General features: G+C 37.9%; 1 protein-coding gene across 2 annotated transcripts in view; it reads right to left on the bottom strand.

Moving 5' to 3' along the window:
- The window catches only part of LOC113105858 (neuroligin-2-like), a 145,024-nt gene extending 125,959 nt beyond the window's left edge, over positions 1-19,065 (bottom strand). Inside the window, exon 1 of one of the 2 annotated variants that reach the window (XM_026267209.1) lies at positions 18,178-19,065. The gene's annotated coding sequence lies outside the window, so the exon portion shown is untranslated. The remainder of the gene's footprint in view (positions 1-18,177) is intronic. The other variant, XM_026267208.1, reaches the window with a different exon arrangement.
- Positions 19,066-26,600: the final 7,535 nt, after the last annotated feature.

Consider the following 26,600-nt stretch of genomic DNA (forward strand, 5'->3'; position numbering starts at 1 on the left):
CAAAACAGATTCCCTTATACGGAGCGATTTTGTTGTACCTTATTGTGTGAAAGTCTTACAGCATGAAAATAGACTTCAAAGCACTGCTCCACACAAAACCTGCATTAACCAAAGACCAACCTCCAAACCTTAAAATAACATTCCAGATGACAAAATGGGCATTTTTAAGACTCAGTATTGGACAGTCTTTATACTTTTTCTATATAAGATTTATCGTCATGGCTTTAGGCTTTCTCTTGTGGCCAAGGTCAAATCTGAGGAGGCTATAAACCAGAGGTAACCATATAAAATGGATTTGTAAGGGAGGGACACTTCACGTAGTAATCGATGGCGATTCAAACTTCTCTCGTCTGATTTCCCTCGATCGCTCATGAATAACCCCCGTGCCACAGACCCGATTACCTCAGATTGGATAAGTCCACTGTCTTTTCTCTCTCTCTCTCTCCATTTCCTCTCCTTCTACTCTTCATTTCGCCATAATCCTTTTTGTTGTTTTATAATCTCTTTCTCTTTCTGTCTTTCATTTGCAGGTTCTTGCTTGAAATCATCCTTTTATACTGTTCTCTCTTTCAACAAACCATCTTTTTCATTACCCCACTTGTTACCTTCAGCTTCATATCTTCCTCTCTTTCTCCCTTCACTTCAACCATGTTATATTTGCTTTCTGCACATTCCTTTACCCCCGTTTCAATCCCTCGTTCTCTCTCTCTCTCTCCATACAGGTCATGGTAAGGGGGCATAATCCTTTCCCATTCCACCTCCACATTTACTTCCATTCTCTAATAGCTGAAACCAATCCTCTATGCGCCAACCCAATTTAAATTCATATGCAATCCGCTCTAGCACCCTGGGAAACCGGCTTCCTTAAATCACATTTGACCAATGTAATTTTTAAAAAATTAGACACAAATAACATGAAGCCTTTGGCGTATTTAGAGTGATGAAATTTAAACAGTTTATCGCAGTGAGTAGGAGAATTTTGATGCTAATTTAGTGTGCGTGATTCATTTATTGGTGGGCCTCTCCATGGAGGCCTGATATGTTCAAGCTATTAGCCAGTTCCAATCCTGAATAGCTCTTGGAAAAACTAAAACAACCTCAGGGGGTGGCATTTACTTTAGTGTAATTCAACAATTGATCAGTGAAGTGAATTGCTATTTTGTGTCAATTCTATTATGCGGCAACAGTTTCTAAACGCCAGGATACTGAACTCGAAGACACTGCTGCTTGACTGATATATCAATATAGTGAGAGAGGACAAAGATAAACATCAAATTAAATACCGGGAAACTCTTAAGAGCTTTTAACAAGGGTCACACGCGCACGCATTACCTGGGAGCCAATTGCCAGGTGGAGGTCTATCTATCACCCATTTACAGACCTAATGACATTTGAGATCCAGTGTGGACAAAAATTTGCTTTGTATTCACTGTATATTGGCATTCGATAAGTAGGGAATGCTGAATGTGTGAATGAGAGAGCAATTTGGGACACATTAACATTGTTGCATGGTTGCAGGCCTAAAAAAAAAATTATTAATTTATCAATATAATGAATACTCTTATTTAGCAAATACTGTATGTGCTGAATTGATTAAAAGTGAAAGACTTTCTGTTCATCAGGTGATCATAATGAATAAACAACTATTTTAATCCAAAAGTGAAAATTTTATAATTAATTACGCTCATGTTGTTAGAAACCCATAAGACGTTTATTCATCTTCGTAAAGGCAAATTAAGATATTGTTGGTAAAATCCGAGAGCTTTCTGACCCTGTATAGACAGCAACACAACTGGCACGTTCAATGCCCAGAAACCCATTGTTAAAATAGTCCATGTGACATAAGCAGTTCAACCATAATTTTATAAAGCAACAAGAATCTTTTTTTTTGCACAAAGATAAATGACATTTTTATTCAACGATTTCTGGTCTTTCACATTAGTCCTCTACACTCATCCACGAGAGTACCAAGATGCCCGCGTTTGCAATTTTTCCACTTGTAAACAACCCACATGAAAAAATACTATTGTAATATTAAAAAGTGTAATATATACAGTATAATGAATGAATGGAATGAAAATCTTTTTGTATTATATCTAGGGTGACCACCCGTCCCGCGTAGCGCGTGCGCGCACAGCGTTTGAAGCCCAATTAATGCGTCCCACATATTGAGATTGTGTCACGCATAATTAATGCTTGCTCATAAAAAGTTGGTTGCTCATCTATATCTGGAGTAGAGCTAAAGATATTTGCCCGAACCTGATGGGACCCGTCGGGACCCGACGGGTTCGGGCTTAATTTCTATCATCTTACGCGGGCTCGGGTATCAATCAATTTAAATTTCATCCCAGAACGAACCCATATCTGATTGTAAGTTTGCTAAAGCAAATAACTACTTGGCTGTCGGTTAATGTAAGTGATGTCAGTGGAAAAATAAAGTATTACATTTTGTTGAAATACTACATAGACAAATATTTTTCTCCCTTTGTAGTAACATGCAACTATGAATCTTTCACAATAAGACTAGAATTGTGTGTTAAGACAGTACATACCGTATCTTTTGATTGCATATTGACTCGACAAAGCTTTACAAAAATGGTATTTGTCCTTGCTTGATGATTTGATACAACAGTAACAGTTTTTTTCTTTAAAAGTGTACAAGGTTTACTTGATGTGCTAACACGCCGATAGCTAAGTTAACAACACAGAGATATTTGAAGCAGTTTTACTCACCGCCTGCGGTTCCAACACACGATCGTGACCCTTTTTCGTTGGGACTGCATTATCCTTAAGAAATAAACGATGTGCAAATCCAGCGTCAAACTGGGCCTTGTTTGTAAAACAAGCATCTTCGAAATGCAGGGAACAAACACAAACACTTGCACAACTCCGTTGATGCTCTGTAAAAATAAACTCCATCCACTGGTCCCTTAATGCTGTTTCTCTTTAGGTAATCTGTGCAGGGTTGTCTTGCCCTCGCAACCAAAAACTCACTCCTTTTGTGTCATTTCGCGACGCTCTCGCTCTGATCAGTGAAGTCTGTTGTGCTCTCAGTGCTCTGCTATACGGGAGCGCGCTCTTCCGGCAGAAGTGCCTCAGGACCCATATAAGGAAATTCCGCTCCATCTAACGTCACACAGAGCCATACTCGAAAAAAACTTTCTGAAACTTGTGACAAACCGGAAGAGGTATTTTTGGAACAAAAATACTCGTTCAAACGTACAACTTAATTTTTGAAACTTTGTCCATGTTTAGCATGGGAATCCAACTCTTTAACAGTGTAAAAAACTCTGTATGCATGAAATAGCATTACACCCCCCCTTTAACAAAAGCAAAAAAGGCCTCTAACAATAACTTGCTCTATTCTTTTTCGATTCTATCAGATTTAAACTAATGAATTGAAATCTTGTGGGGCAAACGTGGTCAGTGAGCTGATAGATTGAGACCCCTGCTTTAACCCCAGTGTCATGGGGGCAGACATCCATTTGAGCACAGACTCTGCTGTGTGAATTTAAAATATAAATCATTAGCAAACTGCGATGAAATCTGACATTATGATGGCAAACTTTCATTCCATATTTACACAAACTGTACCACCACAAACAGTAGCAGTCGACTTTCTCTATGCAATACAGTCGCCTTGCCCTGATGATCACACAAGCAAATCTGACCACTTACAAGACAGATCTTTGATTTGATGATTGCATTTGACTGCTAAGTTGAAAGCAATCTCAGACTGTAAAAAAAAAAAAAAAAAAAAAACTGCATAAAGTAAAAATAAAAAAATATATACATCCAGCAAATGCAATCTGATTCATAAACGAATGATTCCTATGAACCATACATTCTTTCAATATATGGGCCATCATACAATCTCAGAGAAAAGAAAAAGGTACTGTCACTGGGGCAGGACCCTTTCAAAAGGTACTAAATATGTATATTTTGTCTGCATGTGTAACCAAAAATAGTTTCCAAAAGCCACTGTTCGCCATTTGCCTTATTTCCACACAACATGTGTTCGATGGATACTGATTGTGAGTGTTTCTTTAAATTAAAATGCTCTTATAGCACATGGTCTACTTGACCTACATGCTTCAACTGAAAATGCCTTAATGGTGTTATTTTGATTTGATTGGCAGGTGCATTTCGCCCGAGTAGCTTGACAAAAAATTTAAATAAATTAATAAATAAGAGACGTGGATAATTAGTGCCAATCAACCGCAGGCGAATCATCATGCTCTTGTCAAACTGCTCATTTTCTATGAGATGCCCTAGCTTGCATGGCAATGCGAATAACACCTGTATCACTGAACAATTATGGCACAGTCAACCGCATAGATATTTAAAACGTCCTCGAGGGTGTGTGTGTGCAGATCGGGTTTTGTGAAGCATGTGTAAAGTGTTTTCCAAGAGCACATTTGTGCTAATGTCCAATTGCATAAAGCTTGCATGTGTGTGTGTGTGTGTGTGTGCGTTTATCTGCTGCCACAAACTACATTTAGCATGCATTGTGTGTGTACAGGTACTTTTGTCTAGAAGATTATGTTAACATTTACATTTATATTCCTAGAAAGCGCTTGTGTACCAAAGCAACTTACAATAAAAACCCTTGGAGCGGAGCACTTTTGTTTTTTCCTTTCCACCCTCTTTTCATTCATTTTCTAAAGCTCTCACTCCAGGGGTGCCTGTCGTTTTTCTTCATCAAAGTGCCGGGCTGTTTATTCTGTGTAGGGTGTGCTGATGTTGAGTATAATGGGATATGCACCCCGTGCGATTATAAGGCAACACACACTCGCTCCATCACTGCCATGCACTGGATGACAGATGAGACGCCCGCCCGGGAGCACTCCTTTACCCACAATCCCTCTGGCCAGCCACACTCTGAGCTGAATGACACATCTTTATTTAATAGTATTAACGGAATTGTAATTTGAAATTAATTATAGAAATATAATTGTGTTTACAGATAAAAAACTAAATTATGATTTGTTTCATGTGTTCAGAAAAGTTTTTTTAAAAAGAAATGTATGCACTACACCTTCCAAAAATTGTACATTAAACAGCACAACCCATTTTACTTCTGCAATGTATCATATTTATGAGTGAAAATGGGTTTAAAAGGAAAAAGACGAGGTAGCACTGACCTTGATTTTATCCCCAAAGAATCAATTTAAATTTCATCCCAGAACGAACCCATATCTGATTGTAAGTTTGCTAAAGCAAATAACTACTTGGCTGTCGGTTAATGTAAGTGATGTCGGTGGAAAAATAAAGTATTACATTTTGTTGCAATACTACATAGACAAATATTTTTCTCCCTTTGTAGTAACATGCAACTATGAATCTTTCACAATAAGAATAGAATTGTGTGATAAGACAGTACATACCGTATCTTTTGATTGCATATTGACTCGACAAAGCTTTACAAAAATGGTATTTGTCCTTGCTGATTTGATACAACAGTGAAATAGCACTTTCTCCTCCTCAATACTATGATCAGGATTGCAGTCTTTTACAGCAATCCACTTTACCTTTAAACAAATATTATTTTGCACAATCACGCTGAATCTTATTCCAGTGTGTTTTTCATTTGACAGCAATGTGCTATAATCCTGTCCCAGGTTGGCGGTCTGTAATATAGATTCATGTGAGCAAATGAAACTTCACTGTCCAAAGCCCTGCAGTACAATACAACATCCCATTCATACATCATTACAATGACTGTTGCTTGTGAAGAAATAAAGACAGAATGTGCTGTCTAGTAAGGTTAAGCTCTCGAGAGATGAGTACAGCTTCAAATTTCCAATCCCGTCGTACTTTTATGTTGTAGGTGGCAGTGTTGGGTTGGTTCCCATTAAGCCTCCTTGGTGCAGACGGTCTACAACTTTAGCATTGTCCTTTGACTAACAGCCTGTCTGCCATATGTTCATAGTCACCTTATACCTGATCCTCAAAAAAACAGGCCTCCCACTGCCAAACAGGACTACAGTAACACCATGAATGCTTCTCAGGAGCTGATACGTCTGTTTTAATAAAGAGCTGCAGCTTGTCCATCATTCTCTCTCTTTGTGAAGCATGTCAACTTTTCAAACAATTTTTGGCAAGCCAACATTCAGGGTTTGACCTTGACGCTCTTTGCTTTCCTAGACCTAGTTTAAATGATTCCAGTTCATTTTAAATCTACTTCCTTGCATTAAAGCTTGAATTGCAATTACACATCAATACAAATTCAGGAATTAAAAGGCATTCCCAATTCAACTCAGAATGGTGGTCACATGCACGCCAGCCATAGCACGAAATGCTTGCAGTAATATCTCTGCAGATCTGTGCAAAAGATCTCAACCTTTTGGCCTTTTCGATGGCAGTCAGCAATCTAGTAATGGAGGGAGAGTGGCCCTGCCGTAGCCTCGGCAGTAAACAAGAATGAAAGCGTGAACAGTGCTCCCCAGAGACACGGGTAACTCTCCAGGCAGTTAACACAAGCTTCTGAAGGGAGAGAGATGAAGAGAGAGGGGATGAGGAAGATAGAGAAAATGAGAATCAGGTGAAGTGACAGACAGAGAAGCAGAAATAGACTTATTAAAGCAATCCTCAACATCCTGACAACCTCATTCACAGCATCTAAGGTGGATTGTTACACCATGTCCTAACCAGATGCGAAGTGACAAGTTCCAGGAACAAGTCATTTGTCTGTCTTTACTGGAAGCAAATGTGCTGCACGATGCAATATAATCACTGGTGTTTAATATGCAGTAGAGAGGGATTTCATCCAATGGGATTTCACAGTGGGCGGAGCTATCTAGTGCCACTCTGTAAAAATAGAATCCAAATAACAAACAAAGTGTTCTGTCGCTTGATGCAGCCATGGCTGGTTTGGACAAAACTATGATTTTCATGGAAAATATAGCTTTTATGGCCTGCCACTTTATCTCGCTGCGTCTGGTTTCACGGTGTACAATAACATCATGAGGTCACCACTCTGTGACTCTAGGAAAGTGAGAGACTGAACAACTAAAACTGTGATGCTAAGTTCATTTGACAGGTTTCATTTAGCTTCTTTCCCCCTGCCATCAATCAAATAGGTGGAAATGTGCATGTACACACAGTGTATGGTGTTGATTTGCTTTTCATTGTACCTGCCAGAACCCAACCACTGTGCAGACAAAATATCCATATGCGACAGCAGAGGTTCTCAACTGGTCTGTTCAGATGGGGTCAAGGACAGAAGGAATAACAAAACAATGACGAATGCAAATAATTAAATGTAGCTAATCGCATAACCATCCACACTTACAGATATAAAATCATTTATACAGTATGTGCATTTGGGAAACTCATGTACAGTAAATTGACATTCATTGCATTCAAGACATACAACTTGAATGCAATGCTTTTTTAAGCTACAGTAACAGTAACAAAAGGCTTAAATAAAAGGCTTTACATACAGTACACTACCATTTAAAGGTTTGGGGTAAGATTTAGTTTTTTGAAAGAAGTATTTTATGATCACCAAGGCTGCATTTAAAATGTAATTTATTCCTATGAATTTTTAGCAGCCAGTCTTCAGTGTTATCTTTCAATAATCATTTGAATATGATTAAATCATGAATCATTTGAATGATTTGCTCAAGAAACTCATCTTGTTATTACACACACTTGTTAAATACAACCCAGCACTGGGTAAAATATGGACAAACCCAGCGATTGGGTTATTTTGGCCCAGCAGTTTGGTTACTACCCAGAAGGTTGGGTTACACATTTAACCCAACCATTGGTTGAAAACAAACCAATCGTATTTAACCCAGCATTTTTAAGAGCGTACTATCAGCTGTTGTGCTGCTATATTTTTGTAGAAATCGCAAAATATATATATTTTCAAGGACACTTCGATGAATAAAATGTCCAAAAGAAAAGCATTTATTTGAAAAAGTTTTTGTAACAAGCCTTTATAGTAACTTTTGATGAATTTAATGCACTTATTTTTACATTTCTTAATTAAAGTAAATTTTAATGATCCCAGACTTTTGAATGGCAGTGTATCTTTAAATGATCCGTTCTACTAAAGATAACAATAAACATATGTAAACTTATTACATGATTTGTGTTTGTGACAGCCACAATGTGTTTTGTTGGGGAGTTATTAATAATTATTGGATAAAAAAAAAAAAAATAAATACAAGTGACATTATGAAACTAATTAATGGATTTCAGTAGTTTGTTATACATTTTGGGATGTCAAACTATTTTGTTCTGTGTAATTTTGGATTGCTGGTTGATGACCAATGTAATATTTGGGTCCTGAGGCTAAATCAGAACCGTTATCCAACCGCACACTTTATATTTTTTTTAATAAAAAATACAAAAAACATTATGTATAATCAGTAATGCAGCGAAAAACAAGTCTATTCATTGTTTAAAGGAATATCACTACTCTATAACTGAAGCGTGGCGTTACACACTCAAGGACTAAACAATTGCTTGGAGGAATTATCAATGAGTGAGGCAACTCAATACTCTTCTATTGATCAACCCTCATTTGTACACCAGATAACATCCTTCTGCAGGAGAAAAGAGAGGAACAAATGGAAATATAAATCCCAGCATGTGCACTACAGCAAGGTGATACAAATGATCTGGATGCCTGACTCATTATATTTTCCTCATCGAACCATGACAAGGGACTGCCGTTAAAAGATCCCCCTCTTGAAATTAACAAAATAACTCCTCCATACATCTGTGATGCATTTAGCTTATTAAAGAAATGGTGAAATGGACATGCTAATGTGCTTCACAGGGCTGTAGTCCCCTCAGAGGACATCTGTGCATTAAACATGGAGTTCGGCGGCTCAGGGAGGCCTCGTCCCACTAAATCATGTCTGCTGATTGCCCCCATAGACACATGTTCCTGGTCCTGATCCATTTAGCAACCGCCTTGGCTCATTAGGTTCTGACACAGCATGTATGTGTGAAGAATATGCTAATAGTTAAGCAGGAAGCGAGTTAGTTTAGGTGAGGGGGATACCAGTCTACCCTAATTAGACTGAAGCTCAAAGCCCAACCCCCATCCCAGCGGAAGAAATGAATGAAAACATTGCTGATTAACCTTTTATGGCCCCGTAGGAAACCACATCTACAAATAACAAACAAGGCTTTAAAAAGACAATAAGAAAAGGTTAAGGAAGTGAAAAATATCCCTCGGTCCATTAAAAATGACACATCTGTGGTTAAAAGCAGCAGTTCGAGCCTTGTCTATTGAATTACAGCGAAGAATGGATAAAGTAGGAGGCTTAGAAAGCCTTTCTCTGGAGGCCTAATTTATGAGCATGCTGATCAATGGTTAATTAAGCCGAGAGACTGAGCGGCGTGAACGAGGGAAGAGAGGTGAAAGTGCAAAGAAAAGCTACAAGAATGAGGGGTGGTCATGGGAAATGTAGTCTTCTGTAATTACAACGTTGTTTACATTGGCCGTATTGGCATTGAAATTAATATTAAAACTGCTGACATTTCTTCCGATGGGCTTCAAGAGACTTACAAATGATTCATTATGTCTGAAAGCTCTGGGATTGCTGCCCCTGTGCTTCCTTGATGCATGAACCTACTCTGTGTGATTAACTAACAAGGCATTTATAAGGCAAGGCTCCAATAATTCAAATAAACATAAAGGTGTGTGAGAGAGAGAGAAAAATCTTCCCTCCAAAAACGAGATCAATACAAAGATGCATCTTCCATCTTCACCTTTAACTTGCCATAGTCATCTCAGACACTTCTACTCAATTAAAAGAGTAACACATTTAGTTTATTCATAAGTAGTTGCATTAAATGAGGTCAAAACGCTACAATGTACTTATCACCGCAGGTTGTAACTTTGGCACCACTATGACTTAAAATAATTTAAGGAGGCAATTAAAATGGGCTGACTTTTTACTGCAAGAGAGAGACTATCAAGATCTTACGATTCCTCTTTTTACAGATGAGAGGCATGATTTGCAAAGAATCAGCCTAATCCTTGAAAACATGTTTAGTTAATAAATAAATAAAATAAAATCTTCTGATCTTCTTATTTCCACCCTCAAACATAATTTCCCTTCCCACTTACAAAAACTCTTCCCATCTCGTATATTCCCCTTGTCTCTGGTGTTTTAGCCAGCCGTGGGTTTGCATAAGTGAAATCCCGCTTCATTGGGTTATGCCATCCCATGTGCTGTGAACAAAAAAAGCTGCAACATATTATGTGCCATTCCCATGAGGCTGTCAGTGAGTGACATTAACATCCTCTGCTGTCCAGCGGGGTGTTAACGTGTCTGTGTCTCTGATGCAGCACACTTTGTCCCAAATGACTGTCGCTCTGAAACCACCAACTGCCAGGTGCCTATTATTCTTAGTGCGGGTAAATGGCTTTTTTGGGGAGGAAAGGCTTTTTTGCCCTTTTTAAGAGCGGTGCTTGCTAATGACAACATGCTTTTATTTTGTAAGCAGCAATCACATTCACCTGGCAGACAATAACATTGTTGAAAAAATCCAGCAGATTTTCAGAGACATCACTGCATGCAAACTTGCATTATCCACCTACGCAACACAGCTTTGTGTGTTCAAGCAAATGCAGTGAAAGAGACAAATGGCTGTTTTTATATTTTCTGAATTCAGTAACTAGTGATATTGCAATTAACACACTATAGTACAACTGAACTCTAGCTAGTGAAGTGACTTTGGACCTTTAACATGATGCCAACTTATCTTTACAAGCACTCACCATATCCGCCTATCGTTTTCCACTTTCTGTTCTTTTATTGAATTGATTTGGCCTTGAGGGAAAGAAAGAGCCTTCTGATTAATGAATCTTGAAAAAGCCACTGTTTCACCTGAAAAATGGCAGAGCACCAAACACAACGCCCAGTGCTTAAAGAGAAGGAAGAAACAAACAACTCAACAAGCTGAATCGGCCAAGAAAACCATGTCATGCTTTTTTTTTATTGGAGACTTGAGCTCACTTAATTCCCTCCCTCCTATTTTCTCTCTGAATCCTTCCCTCTGTCTTTTTTGCTCAGTTTGGATTTTTTTCACTGCTGATTGTGACAGTAACAAGGATGAACAAAAAGACAAAACAAACTGGCAATCCTTCCCAATTCTTAGCTCTCATTCCTAAGTCCAGGATATGCATCAACAAGAAAAAGAAAAAAGAAAATTGTATGTATTTGTAAGATATATTCACATTGTTATTATTGTGTATTAATATTATTTTATATGATATATAATGAATATTTACATTTAAAAAAAAGTTACAAATGATCATGGGCGTAGGTTTGGTCTCAGCTTTGGTGTAAGTGCAAAGATCCAAATAGCAGTTCAAAGGAGCTTGCTAAATATTGGTGGGGACAAATTTGTAATCTCAAAATATTGATAGGGACTAGTACCTAGCGTCCCCCCCTAAACCTACGCCCATGCAAAAGATTCACAATATTCAGTTAATCAATGAAATCCTTGTTTTGTCGAATCATAATTGTGAAAAGCTTTGTGTATTTGTTACTGTACTGTACATACAACTTTAAAAAGTTACCATTTGAAACCTTGTTTTTGCAATTGAAAAAAAAATGGCAAAAAAAACCTTACATTATGCACAATATATTTTTCTTCTCTCTTTTGAAGTTCTGGTGAAATACTGTAAGACTGACTATGTTCTTGAGAAAACTTGTGACAAGACTTTCATCAGTAAAGAATAGCTACATACTGTACTAGAGTCTGAAACACAGCACTAGAGCAAGAAAGACAGAGAGAGAGAGAGAGAAATGGGGAGTTAAAACTGTACTTTCAGAAACAGTACATAGTGCATCAGGGAGTGAGTGCAGATCCTTGATTAGCTGCTCCATTCTCCATTCTCCATTCTCTCTTCTTTCACTTCAGGTTCAACCAATACACCTGCTGCACTGATCTAGGACCAGCTGCTGTGCTCTAATATTGACACAGGTCAAGTGGCCAGCCCTGCACTGCAGAGGAGTATCTGGACCAGCAGGGCTCCAAGGAAGAAGAGAGAGAGAGAGAGAGAGAGAGAGAGTAAGACAGAGAGGCTCTAGCCATCACATCATCCTCCCAAAGTGCAGAACTGCAGTGCTCAGTCGTCAATGCCTCTGTCGCCCTTCTTAACCTACATAACCAGCAAGCCAGAGACACACAGTCATGTCCTCAGCATGGAAATGCCTCTAGACACAGAGGAAGAGAGGGGGTAAAAAGAGCGGGTGAAGCTAACAGAAACAAGTGGAGTCTGAGAAAGTATATTGTCAACTACCTCACGATACAATATTTAAACAACTTTCTTCTTGGATAACTAAACTACTGAAATTTAGTGGTTGGCCGATATTCTTTTTTTTTTTTTTTTGGATAGCCAAAGCCAATGCCGATATTTTTGAGAGCCAATATATATCGGTTTAATTTAAAGATAATAATAATAACATATGTATAAGTATTGCTGGCATGAAATTTAGATTTATTTTATATGATATTTTCTAAATTGGAAATTTATAAATGAAACAATAATTTGAACTGAATAATAAAATAAACCGATTAAATAGAAAAAAAGTAAAATATATTTATTGAGTTGCCAATTTTTGGTTCTGTAAACCTATTATAGTATTTTCCACAAATTATTATTAAATATTCATAAAATAAAAGTAAACACCGCACACAACAGTAACCTGGCACTCCTTTTGTATTTAAAATGTTTATTTTAATAAACACAATGTAGAGTTAATTTCTCATACTTGAATTAAATGTTTATTAGGAATTAAAAATCTTGTTGGTACAGAACTTTATTAGACAGGAGCCTCATGCACTCAGGTGCTGTCATTTTTATCACTGTCAAAATAAAAGACCAGCTTCTAACACATCGTCCGAGGAGGATTATTGGCCGAAGATTATTGGCCTCAGCCGATAATTAAAAAGTGTCAAATATCGGTCAAGATCGGTTGACCACTATTGAGAATAAAACCATATAATCACAGAAACAAATTACAATATTACTAACAGAACCTGAGGTATTAGTGCAATAGAGTAGAAATAAAAAAGAACTAGGATTCATTAAGAAAAATATTATGAAAAATTTAGTTTTAATTGTCTTTATTTCATCAAATTAAATAATTAGAAAAATTTGAAATGACTTTGTTTTTTCTTTAAAATCCCTTTATTTTTCAATCCAAAATGTATGCCCTCCAGATTGTTTTTCCACAATCCAATCAGATCCTTGACTGCATCCAATTTTTTCCCCTTTTTGAAAAAACAAAATGTTTGACTCAGAAATAACCCACGTTATTGTCCCTGGCAACTTGCTTGTGATGGTTGTTTGTCATATCGCTGGCCGTTTTGATGGTGGCACTAACTGTGTGCTGTCTAACGCCTATTACACATTAACATTCAGACAAGGGCACAGACAGACGCAGGCATCCACAGCAGACAGTCAAACACACACACGCATATCTAAACAAACACCCTGATCAGACAGAGAAACAAAGAGAGAGAAATATCAAGAAAAGTGGTTGTTCAAAGCGTTACCAAGAGTAGCCAGAGCCCACTTGCCATAAGAGAAGCCATTAGGCTTAATAGTCCCATTCTGTGTGTGTGTGTGTGTGTGTTAGTGTGTGAGCATATGTTAACAGAACAGGAAGGAAATGGTGTAATAGCCCACTCAATGCATTTCAACTCACTCCTCTGATAGTGAATGCATTGCTTGAATTCCATTCGAGGACAGACTAGCAACTAATGCTTCTATTTATATCCCTGAAATTTGATGGAATATGATTACAGATATAAGTGCAAGTGTCTGTGTGTGTATGTGCGTGTCTTACATAATAAATATACTAATCTAGCTGAGCGTCATCGTGCAATGCGGATTTACTCAAATCCCCTCAACAGCAGGAAGAGGAAATCAGGCCATAGACGAGCAGTGACCTTGCTGCGCTGGTCACGTGACTAAACTGAATATCAATGCGGATCGATGCAATCAATACATGTCTCTGTATGATTCTGTGTGTTAAACCTGCAATGATTTCCGTTTAATAGATAGACAGAATAAATGAAAAGCAGATGATGAATTAAACACTGCATTTTAAACAGATTTCTAAACACAAACAAGAAAAATAAAAAGTCACCTGACACCATCCCCACCTGAGTGTTTATATTTTTAGACTGCTCTTATTAACACTGAATGAATTTCACAGCGTCATGCCCTGGAAACCTGCGAGCTGCTCCGGCTGCTTGTGTTGTGGGTTTATTGGTCCTGTCAAACACACTCTGGGAGCTGACAAATCTGCCATAATAAACTTTGTGTTAAAAGTGAAGTGTGTATTTTTTTGATGCTGAAATATTTTTATCCCAATGCAGAGACAGCTAAAAGTAAGCAATTTCCTGGGAGACAATGTGGGCGGTAGAACCGTCTGGGGAACCAATTATATATATGTTAGGGGTGGATGATATCCCGGTAGACAGGGTTAACATTTATTGATTAACATTTAGAGATTTCGGACTATTGTCTCTATCATGGTTACACACTCATGTGTCACAGAAACTTGACATTTGTGTGTATTAGTAATCATAGTGGTTTAAAAACAAGTGATTTAAGCTAGTGAAATGCAATCAGCAGCAAAACAGAACTAATTTAGCTATATACGCACACTATCTGAGAGATGCGTGCACGTGAAGATGGTGTTCATAGTGCACAGGTTATTTCTGTCACTTTATAGGCCGTGAACGGCTTAGTACACACCAGTATGTGTCAAATTGCCCATCTTTGCAAGTATCCTCATAAACGGAGTAATTAAGGTCTTAAGTGAAAGCAAACAGCTGAGAAAGAAAACACATGTGTAACAGTCCACTGGATCCAGGCAGCTCTTAAAGTGACAGCAGTCTAATATTCCTGCTGTCTGTCATTCAATCAAACAACAGAAGAGAGAAAATCTCCTCTTGACTAAATCACTTTTGTAACTTTAAAAAGAAGAAAAACACATTTAATTACTATATTTAATTATGTATTCATTTTTTGTGACATTGAAATAAGCTGACAAGAATTAAAAAAATAATAATTTTAAATAATGTTTTGAGTTTATATTTTTTTGAGTTTCATAATCAGAATTTTAAAATGTTTTCTGAAGGATCATGTGACACTGAAGACTGGAGTAATGGCTGCAGAAAATTCAGCTTTGCCATCACAGGAATAAATTCCATTTTAAGATGTATTAAAACAGAAAACAGTTATTTTAAACAGTAATAAAATTTCACAATATTACTGTTTTAACTTTTTGCTTTTATCAAACAAATGCGGCCTTGGTGAGTGTAGTAGTCTTCTTTCAAAAAGAACCAGCCCAAAACTTTGCAGCATACATATATATATGGAATAAATATAACAGAATTCTGTTCAGGAACATCGAATTTCTACAGAGCTGCTACACTTCACACATCACCTTTAAGTCTTACAACCCAACAGGTGCCTCACACACTGAGGGATGTGAATGTGAGTGTGTGTAAGTCTATGTGTGTGTCCAATGGTTTCATTCATGTCTTTAATCCGCTTGGCCCTCTTCACTGGTCTGTTTTATAACACCGATGTGCGAGAATACTTCACAAACCATGGTAGCCGAGTGTGTTCTTTTGAGCATTTGACCTTCCTCTAACCTTAAAACGAGAGCCTATGAGATAGAGATGAGTGAGGTGCTGTGAACAAAAAGAACAGAACAATCTGTCGAAAGAGGGGAGAGGGAAACACAACCCAGAGGAGACAGAAGGACCATCACACCCTAGTGAGGACACAGATCTCATTAAAATGGCTCCTGAGTGGTGACATGATGGCTAGCATTGACTTAAAGCTCTGGGACGCATGACCACAGAGAAACAAGGATGTGTGTATAGTTGTGAGAGAATCCTGCTTTTCTTGTTCACATTTTCCCCCTGAATCTATCTCTTACATCTGAACATCACACAGGCTCTGAACCAAGACCACTAAACACCCAGACAGGCTCTGTAGACGAGAGCACTCAGACATATAACAAAAGCTGGCAGAAATAACACAAACCAGGAGAAACCATCAAATCTGACCTTTTGACAGCACCACCTTTTATCCCCCGGCTTAATTCATCCATGACAATACCACACACACACACATACAACACACACCTCACAGCAGAATCCGAGAATAAATGAATCCGATGAGCTGTTCTGAATGAACATATTTCGGGCAAAGTGGAGGAACAGTGAGGTAAATATTGCATACACAGTCACAGTATTAGACTACAGAGAAATCAGTAACTATCAGATGAACACATGGAGATTCAAGAGCCTGGTGTCCAACTCCCTATCTGGCTCAGTTCAGCCCATCTGTTACAGGGTATGAGACCAACACACACACACACACACACACACACACACACACACTTATGTGTGCATCTACACCCATATGTTTGGGCTCTTCATCTTGTGAGATCACAGAATCTATACTCCAGCATGGCATCAAACACATAAAGCACATGCACACATGCTCATATATCCTCCAACGCTGTGGCCTCCCGCCTCTCTGTCTTTAATCAGTTCATTGAAATCAATTAGAGCTCATTGATCCGTTGCTTCTGCATGAATAAACAAGACATGCTGTCTGGTGCTGCTGCTAACATGCACGCACACAGAAAAAGCTGATACGACACGTCCACATAATGCACTACTGTACACAAATATGCTCTTGAAGATGGCCAAAAGTATGTTGCAACTGCCTTATGAATGTGTTTCACTATAGTAAAGATGAAATTCACATGTACAGTAACAAAGCAGTCCAACACAAGGACAGCCACACATTTGGTTTCATCCATTACCCTGCTCCCAAATGACACAGTGAGCTCCATATCTGCTATTTGGGCCAGAGAGAGAGAGAGAGAGAGAGAGAGAGAGCTCAGCATTCCCTGCTCACAGAACAGAGCGCTTCTGTGTCTTCTCAGTTCTGCTATCCACTAGGTTTGGGATGGCCATACTAGGATAGCATATAAATGTGGCCCATTCTTTCAGACTGTGTGTGTGTGTGTGTGTGTGTGTGGTAACTGCTGCTCTTGCTTCGACCTCTCCTCCCATCAGATGTTCGGCACATCAGTGCACCAGCGATTACTTGTCTTTGATATACGGAGATAGGTTTACGTTCCACTGTGTGTGTGAGTGTGTGTGTTTCAGGAGGACAGAGAAGGATGCTGGGGGCCGGAGTGAATCTAATTTTCGTGACGTCAAAGCATTTTCAAATATACGGTACTAAGAAAAAAAAATGAGGGAAGACCGAGCAGTGTTGTAACACCAATTTAACAAAACGTACATTGTCTGCATGGGGTGAAGTAAGTACTACACATGAATAAACATGTAACAGAAATCATATATCCATATCTAGCCTATATTGCAAAAAGACTAATATATGAAAAACATGATTTTAGATTGATAAGCTTATGCATTTCAATATTTTATTCCTGTTCTATTTGCTGTTTTGAATCTGAATTAAAATGCTTGGGATGGCATATACAGTAAATTAATCAAAAATAATATATTTAACGGCAATAAATTCCTGTAAAGAATTTAAAAGTCCATGTTTCCAACTGGTGTTAAACTCTGGTACTCTCTGCACATGACATTAATTTACACAGTTTACTTTGTCGATTTCAAAATTAGTCTAAGTTGTGTGAAAAAAAATGTGGGTATATTAAATCAATGTACAGTAATGTAAAGATATGACCAAAAAATAACCAGTTAAATAAAATGTGTGAAATTTTCAGGGAATTTGTACAGCAAAGATATGAATCTGCTCTGTCCAAAAAGGAAATACAATTTTAAAGCATTTTTTTATGCTTGGTATTAAAATGGGTCAATATGCAGGTTTAATATCTCGACACACACAATCATGCACGCTACAGCACCATCCGCGCGCGTGCCCGATGCCCCAATTGAAACGCGCGCGGATGAAGCGCCTGTCGCTCTGCATTTCGTAAAAGGCTCCTGAACAGGTTGCAGCAGCACACTGTTTAAAAAGCGCTCCTATTATTTCCCCTTATCCCAACAGCATTTTATGCATTTTCCTAATGGAAACCCTGCTTACTGTACAACAGCCTAACAAACAGTCAAAGGAGAAAGAGTTGAATCTATAATACAGAATATTTTCCACAGAAGTGCCTTTACCTGGGAACGAGCCGCAGGGAGAAACCAGAGGTCTGTGATGTTGGAGCTCTGTGGGTATTTCCTCGTTTTCTTAAGCGTTGCTCAGCGCAATTCCATCAGCCTGAGCTCGGGATAAACCAAAAGATTCTCCGTCGTCCAAGAACAGCAGGAAATGTTTCACGGTTTCTCCCGACAACACCCAGACATAAAACAGATTCAGAGGAAACGGTTGCAGAAGTGAAGGTCTGTTCACGCGCGCGCTCTTAATGAAGTCTAGTTGGATTTGTCCACTGAAGAGCTTGTTTGGAAACGACCGCCGGCTTCTCCCATTATAAGCGCATATGGGGGAAAAACCAAACAACAAACACAAATTCACTTATATGACATGTTTTCCTCCTCTGTGAGTCTAATCAACACTCTCTTTCCGTTTGCACGTATTTGATGTGATTTATTTCGGTTTTCCGGGAACGAACGCCGACGTAACGCGGTGACTTCAGCAGTGAAGTCTCGTGTTTAATCTATCGGCGAGTCCAGCTTCTGAGGGCGGCCGTGGTGGTCACCGGCTCCGCTGTCGTTTCCCCGTGACTCCGGGAGCGATGGGAGAGATGCTGTGAGGCTTTGATTGCCCATCTCTCTCTTTCTCTCAAGCGCGTTCACGCGCTCTGTGACGTTCTATATCCAAGCTCCTCTGTCGCTGTGATGACGCGCACATTCCACGCGCCGGCCTCTCAGCATCCCTGCATCCTTGTGTGATAAAGCTCTGCTGGACACGGCACTAACAGACCCCGGTGTATCACAACCAGAGTGCTGCCAGAGAGCCAAGGCTGAATTTTATACGATACGATACGTTTGATTTCTCTCCCCTTTCTCGCGCTCGAGGTCATCCTCAGTCCTGCATTAGAATGACGTCAGGGCATATTAAAGTGGCAGAAGTCCCACTTGTTCACCATCACACGATCTCACCCGCACTAGATTATTGGGGATCTTCTTATATATTCATGTTGTGCGAAGGGTGATGGAGACGCGCATCTTTGGTACCCAAAAGATTACATTCGCCATTCTCAGAAAAAAAGAATTAAAAATAAAAAACCATGTAACCATAAAAAAATAAATAATAAAATATATAATTTATATGAGTAAATAGAAAAATATTAGGCTATATGTTTTATTTATTTATTTATTTATTTATTTTTTAAAAGCAATGTTACACTGCTTCCATACTTTTTATTTATTTTTTTTTTATTTTTTTTTTACTTTATTATTTGTATAATAATAATATATCACTGCAAATATATAGGCTATTGTCATGTATTGCCATGCATTTTCTCAGGAAATAGTGAGTGAAAATTTGAAGTTGAAAAACTATTTTCTTTGTAAAAAGTACTCTAATCTTTTTTCTTTTTCTTTTTTTTTTACAATGTACTTTACACATGTCTATAAACTGAAATTTATTTTAATAAAAGCTAAATTTGGGTACAGTACTTTTTTTCTAATTCTATAATCCATTAAAATGTTATAGCAATGAATGCGTCCATGCAAACTGGTTGATATTGTGATTAACAATAAACAATTGAAACAATGCACATTTAAAAAAAAAAAAAAAATCATGTCAGTCAAATAATGTCAGTAAATTCAGTGATGATTATATCAGGTATCATGGGGACACACATGTCACCTGACAAGGACCTGCCTACAGGACTGTCAGATGTTTGGTTACATTCACAAAACACAATCCAATCCTCAATCATTACATTTATGCAGAGTTCAAATGAACTCAGTAGACTCTAATTGTAAACTACATGACATGTAATTATTCCACAATCATCCATCACTTAACATCAGTGTATTATAACGAGAAAGAAGCAGTTTTATAAATAACGATCTAATAACTATAATCTTTGCTTCTGCACCAGTTGCAGTATTATTATCTCTACACTCATGAAACTAGGAAATTTAGAGACAGGAATAAGCAAAATCTCAGCACTCTTGTGGGAATATCTATTTTCTAATTCTGCTCGACAGAATGATGTGACGAGCGTCACCATGAGCGTCAGTGAGACCCCGCTGAAGCACATCCAGTTAGATACGCAGAAACAGATCGCATCCTAACTAGTCTCCAGACAACATGGAGCAACTTCAGGAGATCTGAAATGCAGACCGGTCTCACCTTAATTTGAACTGAAGCTGGAGGCAGCAGGTGTGTCTAAATCTGTTAAAGCAGCGGAAACATCTGCTCTGGGCAGAAGAGGGATTCATTCCTCCTGTCTCTCACAGCAGGAGGGAGACACTTACTGGCCTGCCTTGCCACACTATCCCACCTTACAACACCATACACACTAGAAAACAACAGAGGCGCTTCCCCAAATGTTCCACAGACTATTATTTGTCTACAGAGTAGGAGCCAGAGTCAGCATGTGCTGTAAGAACAATTCTGTTGTTTTTACAAAACAAAACTGGCAGCTGGGGTACAAAGAATAATTGTGTAAAAACACAGTACAAATGTACAACCTGTACTTTCTACAGTATAAAACATAAAAAAAAACACTCTTCTGAATTTGCACAACCACCGATATCAAAATAATAACACATGTGGTAAAAAGAAAGACACATAATGAGTCGAAAAATTCCTCACGAGCAATAAACTAAAGTGACTAATTAAACATGAGATGTAACACGAAAACCTAAAAACGATCAAATGTAAAGAGGTAATTCTGGGAATGTTCAATTATTATTATTTTTCATTATATATAGTAGGAAACATACGATTAACCAATTAACAGTTTTTTATTAAGAGTCTTTCATTATTAAAACAATCATTTTCACAGTATGGCTTTAATGAAACGACTGCGTAAAAGTATAATAAGTGTTTACAAAATTTGTGGCATAAAGTAATTTTTCACGTTGTTTATTGACCGTAATCTTCAGCCTCATTTTCTTTTTTTTTTCTTTTTTTTTTTTTTAAAGGAAACGAAGAATGTGCAAAAAAAAAACATTAACTTCCAAAGCTCTTACATCCAAAAAATGACTATTTATTTTATGTGTTTTTTTCAGAAGCTTGATTTGTTTCATGAACAACCTGGAGAAATTGCATTTTAACAGAGCTTAAAAAATAAATAATCAAACATCCATCTCTTGCGTTTCCTTTTTTAGGTCCCATTTCTATAATGACTGATATGGCATTTTGCCAAAGTATCTTTTAACAGTCATGCCAGCGGATGATCAGTGATGAAGAAGAAGAAAAAGATGAAAGACAAGGGATGACACAAAGGGAGGACAGTGTTAGATGGATGTAAGGGGGTGAACAGAAAGAAGCAATTAGGTTGGGAGGGGGAGGTGGACTATGATTGACGACACTACTCAAGACGGTGACAAGCAAGATACTGTCCAAGCTGTCTGATGTCCCTGAGACATATTACCTTTATTCCACATGTCCACTGCACTGAACCAAAGACTGAGAGATCAGAGCAGAGGACGCAGGCAATTCTCACTGGATAAGAATCAGCCATCAAAGCTAATGGTCCACACCAGAAAGACTTACATATGTGCAGAGCTACACCACCTCTTTGATATCGGCAACACACAAACATCGCACACACATACACACACACACACTGTTTGCCTGTTGGGGGTCATCTACAACAGGAGAGGGACATACTATAAAGAAATATTCTGCCTTTCTCTTTCTCGCTCTCATTTCTACTGACGGACGTTTGATCGGTCTCATTCTCAGTAAGTGACCAGTGAGAAAAAATCTTAGAAGTGTGTTATAAGATCCATCCTTTGTTTCACAAAGATGCTTCAAACATCCATGCTCACATTCTTACAGATTGCACACAGTTCATCCACCCTCATGCTCATGTTGTAATTTGTGCATTCAATCATCATTGCTCTTATACAATGTTAATGCAATAAGCTAAATTAATTTATAGACTCGTTCGGCAGGGTCTTTTGGATGCTTTAAGTCATTATGATCTTCCATCCGTGTTTTGACAAATATCATTTGCAACCCGCAGAGGCAGTTATCAAACTTACTGATTGCCAAAAGATTAAATGTATATACACTGTTTACCATATACAGGAAATCTTCACAATGCAAAACATTGCCTGTGTGTGTGACTCTGTCAAGAGTGTCAGATTTTACCTCAAAACCAAATGAGTTTGTGCCATTAAGATTCTTATGCTGTTGTTGCCTTTTTGGCATAATTTCCCTGCAATACAAATAATTTCCTGCAATGCAAATAAAATGTAATGCAAAAACAACCAACAATAACAACAGTAACTACAACAACAGCAATGCTAACTATTAAGAATAATAATAATAATAATATAAAAGGTATAGTAGTTTAATTATGAAATGGAAATATTATATATTTTTTAATAGTTGTGTAAAAACATTCTGATAAATATAAATGCATCTGTATGCATTAAAGTACCGAGAAATGCACTTAATTAAAAATAAAATAATGTAAATTATTATTATTATTATCAGTATTATGGTAAAGCAGTTTAATTATGAAATGGATACTTTTTACAATAATAATAAAAATAATAATATAATATAATAATAAAAATATATTTCTGGCAATTCTGGTATAAATATACATTTAATTACAGATAAATGCACTTAATTAAAATGAAAATAATGTAAAATCATACTTTTCTTTATGGAAAATGTTTACAAATGTATTTATTTATTACTTATTTAATTCATCCATACAGATTTAATTTTACATTTTTGAATAAAATATAATTTACATTCAGATCGGACAACATTTTAATAGTGTATTGTGGATGAAATCACTGATGACAGAGTACAGGATCAGCTACAGTTCAGTGACCCCTGGAGATGAGGTCAAGAAGCATCAAATGCAGAATGAGTTCAGGGTTTGAGACAGATCCCGTGAAAGCGGTCGCTTCTCCTACACATGGGGGAATGGTTTTTCTTTCTTTCAGTTTCAACAAGCATTGGCTCCCTGGAACAACACTCTCACCCCCGTGTCTGTGTTCACCAGTCACGCTTCAAATGCCTCACAAATGCGACTGAGTCAAAGCGTATGCAAGGAGGTGCTGCTGTATCACACGCACACACACACACACATATAAACACACATATAAAGATCACACACCCTGTCCTGCATGTGTTCCAATGTGTGAGTATCACACTTTCCCATCAACACGTGGGAATAAATCCATCTTTACACCCTGTTGGTGGTGACGCATCACAGAATGGTGGCGGTGGAAAATGTAATCTATCTTTAAACATTAACTTCACGAGGCTTTCATTAAACTGCTGATGGCAAATTAGTTTTAGAAAGACAATCTGACAGGTGTCTCCTCACACGCCTGTCGAAACTCTGAGCATTCAGAGCCGCGTGTGACGTACTCAATGATATTGCATGCTTAATGAATGTAAATTGTCCGGCGACTGATAAAATTAGGAAGATGGCATGGCGTTCATATCACATAAATATGGTAGCTCATGTCAGAGCATTTGAGACACACGTTAATGAAGATTGAGAGTAAGATCATGTGTGATGAAATGATATGATTAACAGAATATTAAACAAATGTAGGGCCTTTGTCAATGTTTAATTGTGTCTGTAACCGTGATGTTCTTATGATTTAATTGTGGGTGTACTAATTACATTACATGTGTTTTTGTATTACCAGAGCTAGATTATAAATGATGCTTGCCTGTGAAAACCTCATTGTCGCAATGCTCGAGTGTTAAACCTTAGCTTGAGCGGTTATTGGTATGTTGTTACACGGACACAAAGGGCTTCCATTGGCAGAAAGAAAGCCGAATCACATTTTTTTTTATTTGGTAATGAACTGAACTGAATCATCGCTGATCTAACTTGAACTGAATATCTGAATTGCTTCCTTTTGTTAGATTGTTGCCATCATGAATTGAACTCATTTCAAATTGATGAACTTCAAATGGTTCTGGATCTACCCTGAAACAAAAAATGAACTGACTTGAGATAAATAATGACACTATTGTCTTTCAGAGGTTCTTTACAGTCTGAATAGTTGAGTTTGCATAACTGATTCTGATGATTTCCTGTTTATATCTGCTTTGACACAATCTGCATTGTATAAAGTGCTGCAGAAGCTGACTTAACTTGATATAAAGGGATAGTTCACCCAAAAATGAAAATTCTGTCATCATTTACTCACGCTCAAGTTGTTCCAAACCAGTACACTCTTAAAAATAAAGGTGCTTAAAATGTTCTTTACAGCGATTCCATAGAAGAACCATTTTTGTTCCACAATGAACCATTCTTTACAGAACCATTTAGACAAAAAAAGTTATTCTATAGCATTGTTAAGAGTGTATGAGTTTCTATCTTCTGTCGAATGCAAAGTAAGATATTTTGAAGATTGTTGGCAACCAAACAGTTCATTGTAGCCATTAGCGTGTTTGTCCCATTATGTTTGAATACTAACATTATCTATCTAAGTCAATGTGAACCCTGTTTGGTCAGCAGAATAGCACTATCAAAATAGTTCAGTAAAATGGTTACTTGCACTCATCAACTGCAGCTGTCACAACAGTCAAGTGACAAGCAATCCTCAATAGGTTAGACCATCAGTGACTCTTGCTTTGAATTTGATGCACTTTGAATGCATGGTCTTAGAACTCTGCTCTTATATCAGAATGGGTTCTGATTGGCTGATTTCTTTTTAGCATTAAACAGCTGAAAAAAAACAATGTTCTGGTAGTGATTCCAACAATATCATTATAGCTGTGATGTGGACTACACTTTTCTCATAACATTAGAAGAATTACACAAATTGTATTTAGTGTTTATATATATATAAACAGCTCAACTGGTAGAGCACTGCGCTAGCAAGCAAGCAAGCGCAAGGTTGGGGGTTCGATTCCCCGGGAACACATGATATGTAAAAACTGTTAGCCTGAATGCACTGTAAGTCGCTTTGGATAAAAGTGTCTGCTAAATGCATAAATTAAATTAAATTTAATATATATCATTATAGTTATTGCCCTAGGTGCCAACGGGCCTTTATTCATGACACTGGACTGCACACTGGTCGAATGTAAATGGTATGTTTCTAAGCAAAGATAAAAAACTTTAAATAAAGTTTGCAGAAGCCTCCCAGGCAGTGTGATGGGTTTCTCTACAAGAGCCGGGATGAATCAGCACTCATGCTTTTTTCTTTCTGGAAAAACATAACGCTCATTACACTCGAGGCCAGTTGGATTGACAAAACCATCGTGGAGACACTTCATTTTGAGGTCTGATCTTAATGTGCCTCTGTCAAGTAGGACATGTTCCTGAATCAGTATCCCTGTAGGACCTGGAACAACATTTGCATCAGCCGATCAGATTTTAGGAATCGGTTTAAGACCTACAATTTCCTTGTGGTTTTAAGAGCTTATTAATGGGTAACACTGGGTTAGTTTCTTTGCTGACATGTCTGGACAAACAAAATGTCAAAGAACACATTGTAGTTGGCATCACTGCAGTCTTCAATCTCTAGCCGGGTGAGCACATGTCCCCTCTCTGTCCTTCTTAAATTTTAGTTACATTTGTCTGAGTTCTGCCAGTCAGCTTCATCAGGTGTCCATGAGTCGGTACCACCTGGCAGGGTCACAGGGCCGTCCCCACAGGCAACAAAACTGGCATCCCACTGTTCCCCTCTCTCTCCTGCCATTCTCTCTTTGTTCCTCTCTCTCAGCTTGCATGACAAGAAACAGATGAATATAACAGGACGAGGTGGGACATGCTTCTACAGCGCATGTGTGCGCGTGTCTCGCACTTTCCTGGCACCTGTTCATAATTGAAACCCATATGAGATCTGGCATGAGAAAAATAGACAGAGTTAGTTGAGGAGAAATGGATACCAGATACATCCACCTGCCCTCAATATACACTCACAGGGAAAAAGAAGGGGAATGAGAGAAGGGGATACAAAGAAAAAGGCACCTGAGAGAGATGAGATAAATAGGGAGAAAGAAAGCAAAGGAAGAGAGGAATAACAAATAGAAGGAAATACTTTTCATGGTCATTTTTCATACCAAATATGCATTAATGCGAGACAGCAGTGTGTACAGCAGTGGTGATGCATTCTACACACAGTATGAGCAATGCTTTGGTTTCTAAATGAGTTCTTGTGTGGGTTGTGAACAAATGGATATAAGAAAATGAGACTCTTAAAAGTCGTCTCTTAATTATGGAAGCTATTTCCACCTCAAAGTAAATATATACAGCAGGTAATTGAGAGATTAAAAATGTAAGTAAGTCACATTTATGGATTGTTCAGATATGAATATCATTGTTACAGTGTTGGATTTTTGTCCCCCTTGGTTTGGTTCGCTTTCAGCAGGCAACATTTATAAAAGTTCCGAAAGGATGAAAACGTGGCAGGTTCCAAAACTGAACACGCCATGAGATTTACAACTGCAGTGTGGGGCACAG

The sequence above is a fragment of the Carassius auratus genome, chromosome 7, assembly GCF_003368295.1.
Source record: "Carassius auratus strain Wakin chromosome 7, ASM336829v1, whole genome shotgun sequence".
NCBI lineage: Eukaryota > Metazoa > Chordata > Actinopteri > Cypriniformes > Cyprinidae > Carassius > Carassius auratus.